The sequence below is a fragment of the Nomascus leucogenys genome, chromosome 10 (assembly GCF_006542625.1).
Source record: "Nomascus leucogenys isolate Asia chromosome 10, Asia_NLE_v1, whole genome shotgun sequence".
Taxonomy (NCBI): domain Eukaryota; kingdom Metazoa; phylum Chordata; class Mammalia; order Primates; family Hylobatidae; genus Nomascus; species Nomascus leucogenys.
This window is the reverse complement of record NC_044390.1, coordinates 6,976,351-6,987,665: the sequence shown is the minus strand read 5'-3', so window position 1 is coordinate 6,987,665 and position 11,315 is coordinate 6,976,351. Positions and strand designations below refer to the sequence as shown.

General features: G+C 45.2%; 2 non-coding genes across 2 annotated transcripts; both read left to right on the top strand.

Moving 5' to 3' along the window:
* Positions 1-723: 723 nt before the first annotated feature.
* Positions 724-795, top strand: TRNAD-GUC. Its single transcript has one exon. It is a non-coding gene; the product is annotated as a tRNA-Asp (tRNA).
* Positions 796-1,473: 678 nt separating this feature from the next.
* On the top strand, positions 1,474-1,545 carry TRNAW-CCA. Its single transcript has one exon. It is a non-coding gene; the product is annotated as a tRNA-Trp (tRNA).
* The last annotated feature ends 9,770 nt before the right edge of the window (positions 1,546-11,315 follow it).

Genomic DNA, 11,315 nt, shown 5'->3' with positions numbered 1-11,315 from the left:
CTGGCCAACATGGGGAACCTCCCCCCCACGCCCACCCCCCGTCTCTAGAAAAATACAAAAATTAGCCAGGCATGGTGGTGCGCGCCTGTAATCCCAGCTACTCAAGAGGCTGAGGCGGGAGAATCACTTGAGCCTTGGAGGTGGAGGTTGTAGTGAGCCGAGATCGCACCACTGCACTCCAGCCTAGGGGACAGAGGGAGACTCCCTCTCAAAAAAAAAAAAAAAAAGACTTATGAATTGTTTGAAGAGGCACGAGACCATGGCAACCCTAACTGTCCCAGACATCTGGCAGCCATATGCTATCCTTGAACTTGAACTTCAGAGTGAAAGTATAAATTTGTAAGGGGAAGGCTCTGCCGCAGGTCACATACCAGTGGTCAGTTAAAAAAAAAAAAAAAAAAAAAAAAAAACCTCAGGCCGGCAACCTAAGTCATTTAGAAAGCGTCAAGAGCCTGGGAAAAACTATTTTCACACACTTCTCTAGCACTAACATGGGAAGCGCGTTTGCTTCACGTATTCCACACCTTTTATTCTTCCCACCAACATCAAGAATACAAGGCGCCCAGAGAGGACAAAGCGCCCAGAGAGGACAATAAGCCTAAGCAGCGGCTCCAAGAGACCGGACTTTCGTACTTCCCGGGGGCAGGCGGAAGGTGACGGAGCGCTGGAAGGATCTTACTGCTCCTTGAAGGGCTATCTGAGAAAAAAAAGCAGCCCAACGACTCCTCGTTAGTATAGTGGTTAGTATCCCCGCCTGTCACGCGGGAGACCGGGGTTCAATTCCCCGACGGGGAGGTGTGTGTCCATAATTTTGGCGACAGTTACTATTTTCTGTATCATTCAATGACAGGACACTCCTGTTAAACATAATGTGCTAAACCAGCTCCCTTAAGTGCACAACCATGTCTTCAAAATGGTGACTTTTAAGCTTAATGCCCACCATGAAGTGAAAGCCTCCCCTGAGAGAAAATGCCTTACATTTTTTTTGCAGGAAGGGAGGAAAGGGAAAAAGAAAACGCTCTGAAGACCTCTGCCCTTGCCTCCAGCCGCCATCTTGCGAAGGCCTGCACCGGCTTAGTGGCGCCCGTCCAGATTACAACTCGAGGTCGCGAACTCAGCGCGCGGAACCCGTGGCGGGAGGGGAGAGAGGGCGGAGTCTCCGCCTAACGGGGCGGGGGCAGGGCGGGTAAGAACGGAAATCATTTAGTAAAGAAAAGGAAGGGCCAATTTCCTTTGATCCTGGAGACCCGACTAAACGGGAAGCCCTGTTCTCCCGCTTCCGCTGGTTACGTCCCAGCCTTGATTAGAGGACTAGCAGTCAGGAAAGTTTGGAGGAAGCTGAAGGAATCGGTCTCCTGGTCCGACAGATAACTGGGTGGAGGGGGAGAGTAAACGGAAGAGAAAGACGGGTACTCCTGGAAAAAACGCCATTTACTGGTGTCCTAAGAAATTGCGCGAGCCACAGCTCAGCAGGACCTCGTGGCGCAACGGTAGCGCGTCTGACTCCAGATCAGAAGGCTGCGTGTTCGAATCACGTCGGGGTCAAATTTTTTTTTTTCTCCCGTATTTTAAACTACCGACTCCTAGAAGCTGAGGTGTATTCCTGCCGCCACTTTTCTTGAATGTTAGAATTAAGTTTTCCTCTTTAAGGTATTATGATACTAATCCTTGGTTTGCAGGAAGATACGATTTACTCTATATCGAAGAGCCTCAAGGCTGATGTTTTTATCATTTGGCCTTTTAAAGTGAGTTTTGTTGTCACGTAACATGCATAATGTGTAAAGAGGTGGACTATTACTGCTGTGCATTAGTGGGTGTATCAGTCCACTAGTCTATCACAGGAAGTGTACAAAATACTGTACAATATACTGTACAAGCTGTTTTTTCCAAACAGTTTTAGGCTGTTTGCCTTTTGAAAGAGAGTACAATAGTGTGTAATTTCTAATTTTGAATATTATGCTAATCAAGTGTCTTAGCCCTTACTGTGTGCCAACACTGTGAACAACCTCACAATGTGTGACTATTATCCCACTTTTACAAATGTGGCTGTGGCTCACAGGGTTAGTGACCTACCAAGGGTCACCCAAGATTCTGAACCAGGTGAGTGACTCTGGATCCCTCTTTATAAATACTTTATAATAAAGGTGGAAGCAGTTGAAAGAATGTGTGACCGCCAGGCTCCGTGGCTCACACCTGTAATCCCAGCACTTTGGAAGGCCAAAGTGGGTGGATCACGAGGTCAGGAGTTCAAGACCAGCCTGGCCAACATGGTGAAACCCCGTTTCTACTGAAAATACAAAAATTAGCTGGCCGTGGTGGGGTGCACCTGTAATCCCAGCTACTCCGGAGGCTGAGGCAGAAGAATTGATTGAACCCGGGGGGGCGGAAGTTGCAGTGAGCCTGGGTGACCAAGCAAGACTCCTTCTGGAGGTGGGTCGGGGGGAAGAATGTGGGAAAAGCTGTTGGACTGGGCACCTTTTATGTTTTCACCGATTATGCGAGTGATGACTAGTCACCACTTTTGACTATTAATCTCTTTAATAGCAGGGAGCAAAGCTTGCTCGTTCACGTTTGTAAGCTCCAGGACTCTTCGTACTAAATAGTGCCCTACACGTAAGTGTCAAATATTTGTTGAACAAAAAATGAATAGCAAGACTATGAGAAATTAATAGTTTTAGATTTTGATGATATGTTTTGTAAAATTCCTGAGGTTTTCTGCTTAGTATTTTGAAAATACCAAACACTAATTTCTTTTGATTGAACCTAATGTAGCAGTATACCTGGAAATTATATTTGCACATGGTGTGGTTTGTTCTTCCCTATCCTGTTTGGATTAAAATTAGATCATCCATTTTAACAGGTATTTATGGACTGCCAACTCTGATGAGCCTGATACTGTGCTAAGCACTAAGGATGAGGATACACTGAGTAAAAATGGGTTTTTTTGAGCATCAGGAGACAGATATGTTAAGCCACCAAATGCCATAATGTGTTGGGGTAAGTTCATGTTACTTGTTAAGAACCATGAAAGTAGCATGAACAGAGTGGTATGGGGGTGCTAAAACAGTGGACATTAACTCCACATTGGGTTGTATAAGGCTATAACAAGGTAATACAACCTCCCCATCTACATCACAAAAATATGGTTTTGTCCAAATGAGTTAACATGATTGGTCCAAGCTAAGATATATGTAGTATATGCAAATGATGCCAGAAGGAAGAAATGGCTTCTGTTATGGGCTGAATTTCTTTTTTTTTTTTTTTTTTTTGAGACGTTGTCTCACCCTGTCGCCCAAGCTGGAGTGCAATGGCAACCTCCGCCTCCCAGGTTCAAGCAATTCAGCCTCCCAAGTAGCTGGGATTACAAGCGCACCCCACTACACCCAGCTAATTTTGTTGTTGTTGTTTTTTTTTTTTGGTATCTTTATAAATAGGCCTTCCAAAGTGCTGGGATTACAGGTGTGAGCCACTGAGCCTGGCGGTCACACATTCTTTCAACTGTTTCCACCTTTATTATAAAGGTTTCACCATGTTGGCCAGGCTGGTCTCGAACTCCTGACCTCATGATCCACCTGCGTTGGCCTCCCAAAGTGCTGGGATTACAGGCGTGAGCCACCGCACCCAGTTTATGGGCTGAATTTCATCTCCCCAACATTCATATGTTGAAGCCCTCACTCCTAGTACCTCAGAATGATCGTAAGACCTCATTAAGTACGCTAGGTGCAGTGGCTCCCACCTGTAATCCCAGCACTTTGGGAGGCCGAGGCAGGTGGATCACGAGATCAGGAGTTGGAGCCCAGCCTTGCCAACATGGTGAAACCCCGTCTGTACTAAAAATACAAAAATTAGCCGGGCATGGTGGCGGGTGCCTATAATTCCAGCTACTCCGGAGGCTGAGGCAGGAGAATTGCTTGAACCCAGGAGGCAGAGGTTGCAGTGAGCCAGGATTGCACCACTGCACTCTAGCCTGGGTGACAGAGCAAGACTATGTTTAAAGAAAAAAAAAAAAGACATTAAGTAAAAATGAGGCCATTAGGGTGGGTCCTAATCCAGTCTGACTGGTGTCATAAGAGGAAATTTGGACAACCAGACACCAAGGATGTGTGCACACAGGGGAAAGGCCACGTGAGGACACAGCTAGAGAGTAGCTATCTACAGGCCAAGGTCTAGGAAGAAGCCAACCCTGCTGGCCTCTGGATCTTAGACTTCTAGCCTCAAGATCTCTGAGAAAATAAATATCTGTTTACTTTTATTATGGTAGCCCTAGCAAACGAATACAGCTTCCGTCAAGAACTACTAGTTCTGCAGAATGGCTGGAGAGGTAAACAGGCGTCAGCATACAGGATCAGTGTGCCATTCCAACTAATTTAGATTTTATTCTGAGGGCAATGCAGAACTATAATTCATGACTAAGACAATCCAACCAGCTTCACAAAGACTAAAAAATGGCCAAGAACTGTTCCTGGACCACCATCCTGGGAATAAGTTAGAAATGCAAATTTTCAGGCCTCACCTCAGAACTACAGTCTCAGAAAATTGGGTGTGGGGCACAGCAACAAACCTTCCAGGCCATTTCGATGCAAGCTAAAGTTTGAGGACCTCCGGCCTATAAAGCAAGGCAAGACTAGAGGTCCTACTTACCGCACAGGTTAAAAGGATCAAATAAGATAAAATACATCAAAATGTTTTTGAAGCTGTTATACATGTCGTTATTAATACTGTTATGGCTCTAAAACTGTCACTTCCCAGGTCCCAGATTCTTTCCCAAGGCTGGACATCTGTAGTTTTTTAGAATGCTCCATCTGATGACTTTCTATAACTTTGAAATGACTGCAAATTCGACACTTTTTAACTTAATCTTCTATACTCATGATATAGGGATGATATACGGAAAGAGTTTTATAGGAAAGGTGGAAACAAAGAGCTATCAAGTGTCAAGATTTGAACTGAAACATGGACCTGTCTAGAAAAGACAGCTCTGTGGATTTGTTCTATTTCACTAAGAAATGTCTATTCATGTATTCTTCCAGGAGGACTTATCCACTACTATAGAATGCTCTGAGCATTTATTTCACCTGTTTAATAGCCTAGCTTTCTTTTCTGAGATTATTTTAGTTACTTAAGTCCTGTGAAAGAAAGAAAAATCTCGGTGTTAGCAGGGTCCCAATCCAGACCACAAGAGAGGGTTCTTGAACCTCATACAAGAAAGAATTCAAGGAGAGTCCATAAAATGAAAGCAAGTTTATTAGGTAAAGGAATAAAGAATGGCTACTCCATAGGCAGAGCAGCCCACAGGGCTGCTGATTGCCCATTTTTGTGGTTATTTCTTCATCATATGCTAAACAACGGGTGGATTATTCATGCCTCCCCTTTTTAGACCATATAGGGTAAACTCCTGGCATTGCCATGGCATTTGTGAACTGTCATGGTGCTGGTGGGAGTGTAGCAGTGAGGACAACCAGAGGTCACTCTCATCGCCATCTTGGTTTTGGTGGGTTTTGGCAGGCCACTGCAACCTGTTTCACCAGCAAGGTCTTTATGACCTGTGTTTTTTTTTTTTGTTTTTTTTTTTTTTGAGACAGAGTCTCACTCTCGCCCAGGCTGGAGTGCAGTGGTGCAATCTTGGCTCACTGCAACCTCCACCCACTGTTCAGTCGACTCTCCACCTCTCCCAGGCTTCAAGTTGATTTTTTTTTTTTTTTTTTTTTTTTTTTTTTTTTTTTTTTTTTTTTTTTTTTTTTTTTTTTTTCTGCCTCCCTCCAGTTCAAGTGATTCTTCTGCCTCAGCCTGCCGAGTAGCTGGGATTACAGGCATGTGCCACCACGCCCAGCTAATTTTGTATTTTTAGTAGAGACGGGGTTTCTCCATGTTGATCAGACTGGTCTCAAACTCCTGACCTCAGGTGATCCACCCGCCTCGGCCTCCCAAAGTGCTGGGATTCAAGGCATGGGCCACCGTGCCCGGCATTACTCATCCTCTTAACATGGAGGTGCTGTGGTTCAAACCCCTCTAACATCAGGACCCCAAAAATGACTAAGCCAAAGGGAAAGTCAAGCTGGGAACTGCTTAGGGCAAACCTGCCTCCCATTCTACTCCTAAAAAGAAGATAGCTACTAAGATAAAAAAGCTATATACCTCCCTCACGATTTGACACAAAGAAATTCCTTGTGGACAAAGGACAGAGATTCAAAGTCATCCCTCTGCTCATGAGATAAATGCATATCTGATTGCCCTTTTGTTTCCCTCAGCCAGACTAAGGTATAAGTGATTATTCCTGTAAATAGTGTATTCAGTGAAAGGCTAATCAGAAACTCAAAAGAATGCAACCATTGGTCTTTTATCTACCTATGACCTGGAACACCCCCCGAGCCCCCCAACCCCCACTTGTATTAATAGTTGTCCCGCCTTTCTGGATGGGACCAATGTACATCTTACACATATTGATTGATGTTTCATGTCTCCCTAAAATGTATAAAACCAAGCTGTGCCACACAACCTTGGGCACATGTCGTCAGGACCTCCTGAGGCTGTGTCATGGGTGTGTCCTTAACCTTGGCAAAATAAACTTTCTAAATTGATTGAGACCTGTCTCCGATTCTCTTGGTTTACAGATCGATGTATTCTGGACGAACTAATAAAATGGAGCTTTTGGATACGCAGAATTGAAATGCAGACCTGAATTCTGATAAGCCAAATGGTTCTCCAACTTAGCACTCTCACTTAAAAAGAAAAATATGGTTTTAAAATCGTATGTGTTCACTGTGGAAATCTAGAGAAATACAGAAATATAAATAATAAAAAGAAAACAAGAATCACCTGTGCCTCAGTACCCAAGAGAAAGTACTCCATATATTTAGTATTTTTTTCTTTGCTTTTTTTTTTTTTTTTTTTTTTTTGCCTCCCCAATAGCTGGGACTACAGGAGCACACCACCATGCCCAGCTAATTTTTTTTTTTTTTTTTTTTTTTTAGACTGAGTTCTGCTTGTTGCCCACGCTGGAGTGCAATGGCGAGATCTTGGCTCACTGCAACCTCCGCCTCCCAGGTTCAAGCGATTCTCCTGCCTCAGCCTCCCAAGTAGCTGGGGATTAGAGGTGCCCACCACCACACCTGGATAATTATTGTATTTTTAATAGAGACAGGGTTTCCCCACGTTGGCCAGGCTGGTCTTGAACTCCGACCTTAGGTGATCCGCCCGCCTCGGCCTCCCAAAGTGCTGGGATTACAGACGTAAGCCACCGCGTCTGGCCCCACCCAATTTTTGGTTATTTTTAGTAGAGACAGCGGTCTCCCTATGTTGCCCAGGCTGGTCTCAAACTCCTGAGCTCAAGGGATCCTCCCACCTCAGCCTTCCAAAGTACTGGGATTATAGGCGACAGCCACCAAGCCAGCCTCATATTCTTAAATGTCAAAACATGTTTTTACTACTGTGCATTATTTTGTCATATGGATATATCATAAACAACCAATTCCTTACTATTGGAGATAGAGATTTTCGATTATTTTCACCATTATAAATGAAGCAATAAATACCTTTATAAATGAATTCCACATTTGATTATATCTTTAGAATAAATTATCAGAAATAGCTTAAGTGAGCTAAACTTTTTTTTTTTTTTGAGAGACCGAGTCTCGTTCTGTTGCCCAGGCTGGAGTGCAATGGTGCCATCTCAGCTCACTGCAACCTCCGCCTCCCAGGTTCAGGCAATTCTCCTACCTCAGGCTCCCAAGTAGCTGGTATTACAGGCACATGCCACCAGGCCCGGCTAACTTTTGTATTTTTAGTAGAGACGGGCTTTCACCATGTTGGTCAAGCTGGTCTCGAACTCCTGACGTGATCTGCCCACCTTGGCCTCCCCAAGTGCTGGGATTACCAGCATGAACCACGGCGCCTGGCCCCTCTTATTTATTTATTTTTTTTAAGATGGAGTCTTGATTGGTCGCCCAGGCTGGAGTGCAGTGGCACGATCTTGGCTCACTGCAACCTCTGCCTCCCGGGTTCAAGCGATTCTTCTACCTCAGCCTCCCTAGTAGCTGAGATTACCGGTGCACACCACAAGGCCCAGCTAAATTTTTTATTTGTTGGCCAGGCTGATCTCGAACTCATGACTTCAAGTGATCTGCCCACCCCAGCCTCCCAAAGTGCTGGAATTACAGGCATGAGCCACGAAGCCCAGCCGAGAACTAAACATTTTTTAAGGTTTTTAGCTTCTTAATATTTTACGTCACTTAAAGTGCAACTTACCCTGCTGTTTGAGGTGACACCCTTAAATTCACAACCAATCCTCCGCAAAATGGGATAATGAAAAACAAAGCCAGCTGTATGTTAATAATATTAAGAACTTCAAAAAAAGAATGGAGGCAGTTATCCAGGTGATTTTTGTTTGTTAGTTTTGAGATGGAGTTTCGCTCACGTTGCCCAGGCTGGAGTACAATGGCACGATCTCGGCTCACCACAACCTCCGCCTCCCAAGTTCTAGTGATTCTCCTGCCTCAGCCTCCAGTGTAGCTTGGATTACAGGCATGCGCCACCACGCCAGGCTAATTTTGTATTTTTAGTAGAGACGGGGTTTCTCTGCCTGGTCTCGAATTCCCGACCTCAGGTGATCTGCCGACCTCAGGTCATCTGCCGGCCTCAGCCTCCCAAAGTGCTGGGATTACACGCGTGAGCCACCAGGCCCACCTCCAGATGATTTTTTTTTTTTTTAAGTTATGGGAAAGTTTTCTGATTAAAAAAAAAAAAATTGCATCAGGCCGGACGCAGTGGCTCATGCCTGTAATCCCAGCAATTTGGGAGGCCGAGGCAGGCAGATTGCCTGAGGTCAGGAGTTTGAGACCAGCCTGGTCAACATGGTGAAACTCTGTCTCTACTAAATTACAAAAAGTTAGCCGGGCGTGGCAGCAGGCGCCTGTAATCCCAGCTACTTGGGAGGCTGAGGCAGAAGAATTGCTTGAACCTGGGAGGCAGATGTTACAGTGAGCCGAGATTGTGCCACCGCACTCCAGGATGGGCAACAGAGGGAGACTCCATCTCCAAAAAAAAAAAAAAATTGCATCCACCGGGCACAGTGGCTCATGCCTGTAATCCCAGAACTTTGGGAGGCTGAGGTGAGTGGATCACCTGAGGTCAGGAGTTCAAGACCAGCCTGGTCAACATGGTGAAACCCAGTCTCTACTAAAATACAAACAAATTAGACGAGTGTATTAGCAGGCGCCTATAATCCCAGCTACTCGGGAGGCTGGGGCAAGGAGAATTGCTTGAACCCGGGTGGCGGAGGTTGCAGTGAGCCGAGACTACGTCACTGCACTCCAGCCTAGTCTCTGTTGGACATTCTGACCAAAGTCAGAATTTTTTTTTGTTTGTTTTTGAGACGGAGTCTCACTCTCGCCCAGGCTGGAGTGCAGTGGCGCGATCTCGGCTCACTGCAAGCTCCGCCTCCCGGGTTCACGCCATTCTCCTGCCTCAGCCTCCCGAGTAGCTGGGACTACAGGCGCCCGCCACCGCGCCCAGTTAATTTTTTGTATTTTTAGTAGAGACGGGGTTTCACCGTTGTCTCGATCTCCAGACCTCGTGATCCACCCGCCTTGGCCTCCCAAAGTGCTGGGATTACAGGCGTGAGCCACAGTGCTCAGCCTTTGTGTTTTTTGTGTCACATTGATCAAATATTTTAAAAATTATCTTTTATGTTGAAACAAGTATTAAGGAGATGATGGAAAGAGTCAATTCCTTGAGAAGGGTGAGAGCCAGAGTACAAGTGGTGGAATTTGCTTCTGACAGGACACATCTTACACTGTAAAGAAAAATGCAAGAGAAAATGAATGCAGATTGGAAAGTCTGACGTTGAAGCATTCCTCACAGGTGGTTTTTATTTTCTGAAGTTGAGGCAAGGTCACCAGCTAAAACTGAGAGGTGGGGAAAAAGGATGTGAAATTTGAGGAGATGTGAACATATGAATGGTTAATCCAGAGACTGGAATAGCATTGCCAGCCAGTGTTGAGTGCTCCTGAGAGGACTGAGGTCATGAATTAAAACCAGTTAGCTTGGCCAGGTGCGGTGGCTCACGCTTGTAATCCCAGCACTTTGGGAGGCCGAGGGGGGCGGATCACGAGGTCAGGAGATCGAGACCACGATGAAACCCCGTCTCTACTAAAAAAAATACAAAAAATTAGCCGGGCGTGGTGGCGGGCGCCTGTAGTCTCAGCTACTCGGAGAGGCTGAGGCAGGAGAATGGCGTGAACCCGGGAGGCGGAGCTTGCAGTGAGCCGAGATTGCGCCACTGCACTCCAGCCTGGGCGACAGAGCAAGACTCCGTCTCAAAAAAAAAAAAAAAAACCAGTTAGCTTGTTATATGACTGACTGACTTTTCTCCAGCAGCTTTTGCTGTTTGGATGCAAGCAATGAGAAAGTTCAGCTGGAGCACGGTTTAGTCCAAGCAAGGCTGAGATTCTTTCAAGCAAAAAAGGAGACATTGAGATCAGAGAGTTGAAAATGTTTGTAAAAGAGTGATGAAAAGGACTGATCAGGGAATTTAAGTCAGGTGAGTTGCAAAATTACTATATGATGGCAGAGGCAGAAGAGTTGAGTTTTTTTAAGTGTTGGGGTTAATAGCGTGGAGGTCTTAATTAGGTAAGTGAGAGTACCATAAATTAGCTGGGAAAAAAAGGCTAGTGATTGACAACTGGGAAGCTTGAAACAGATTTCAACTGATGACAAGGTACAGAATCTGACTGACACCGAAGTGGTTAAGACGCAATAGAGGAACAAATTGTTGGAGATGAAGAGGTCAGAGGCCTTAAGAGGCCAAGTGTTGGTGTTGCATGGGTCACCTACAAGCATGCTGAATTCACATAGAATGTAGACAAGAGGGATGGTGAGGAAAACCTACGGCAAGCAGCTCTATAATCTCTGGAAAGTTGCCAGGAGGCTCGTGGATGATGGCAGGAAGGAGAATAGAAGGTGATTTATCCAGAAGATATGAACTTCAAATATTTTTGAAGGAGAAAAGAGCAGAAATAGTTTGGAAGTAGCAATCAGGACCAAAGAAACCACCCAAACTCAATAGCTCAACCTCTTAGCCTTAGGGTACGCAGAATCTGAAAAGTGTAATCTCAATTTTGGAGCTCTACAGCAGTAAACCTGCAAGTAACCACCTGTAGCTAATGTCCAGGGATAAGAAAAAGATAATGAAAATGTTTTTGCCCAGGAAACATTAATTTCAGGCATATCTAGAATGCCGTTCTTGCATTATACATACTGGGTTACCAGTCATTGCAAAATCATGGTCCTTTGCCTCTCAGCTCAGTTCCCCTTCTGAA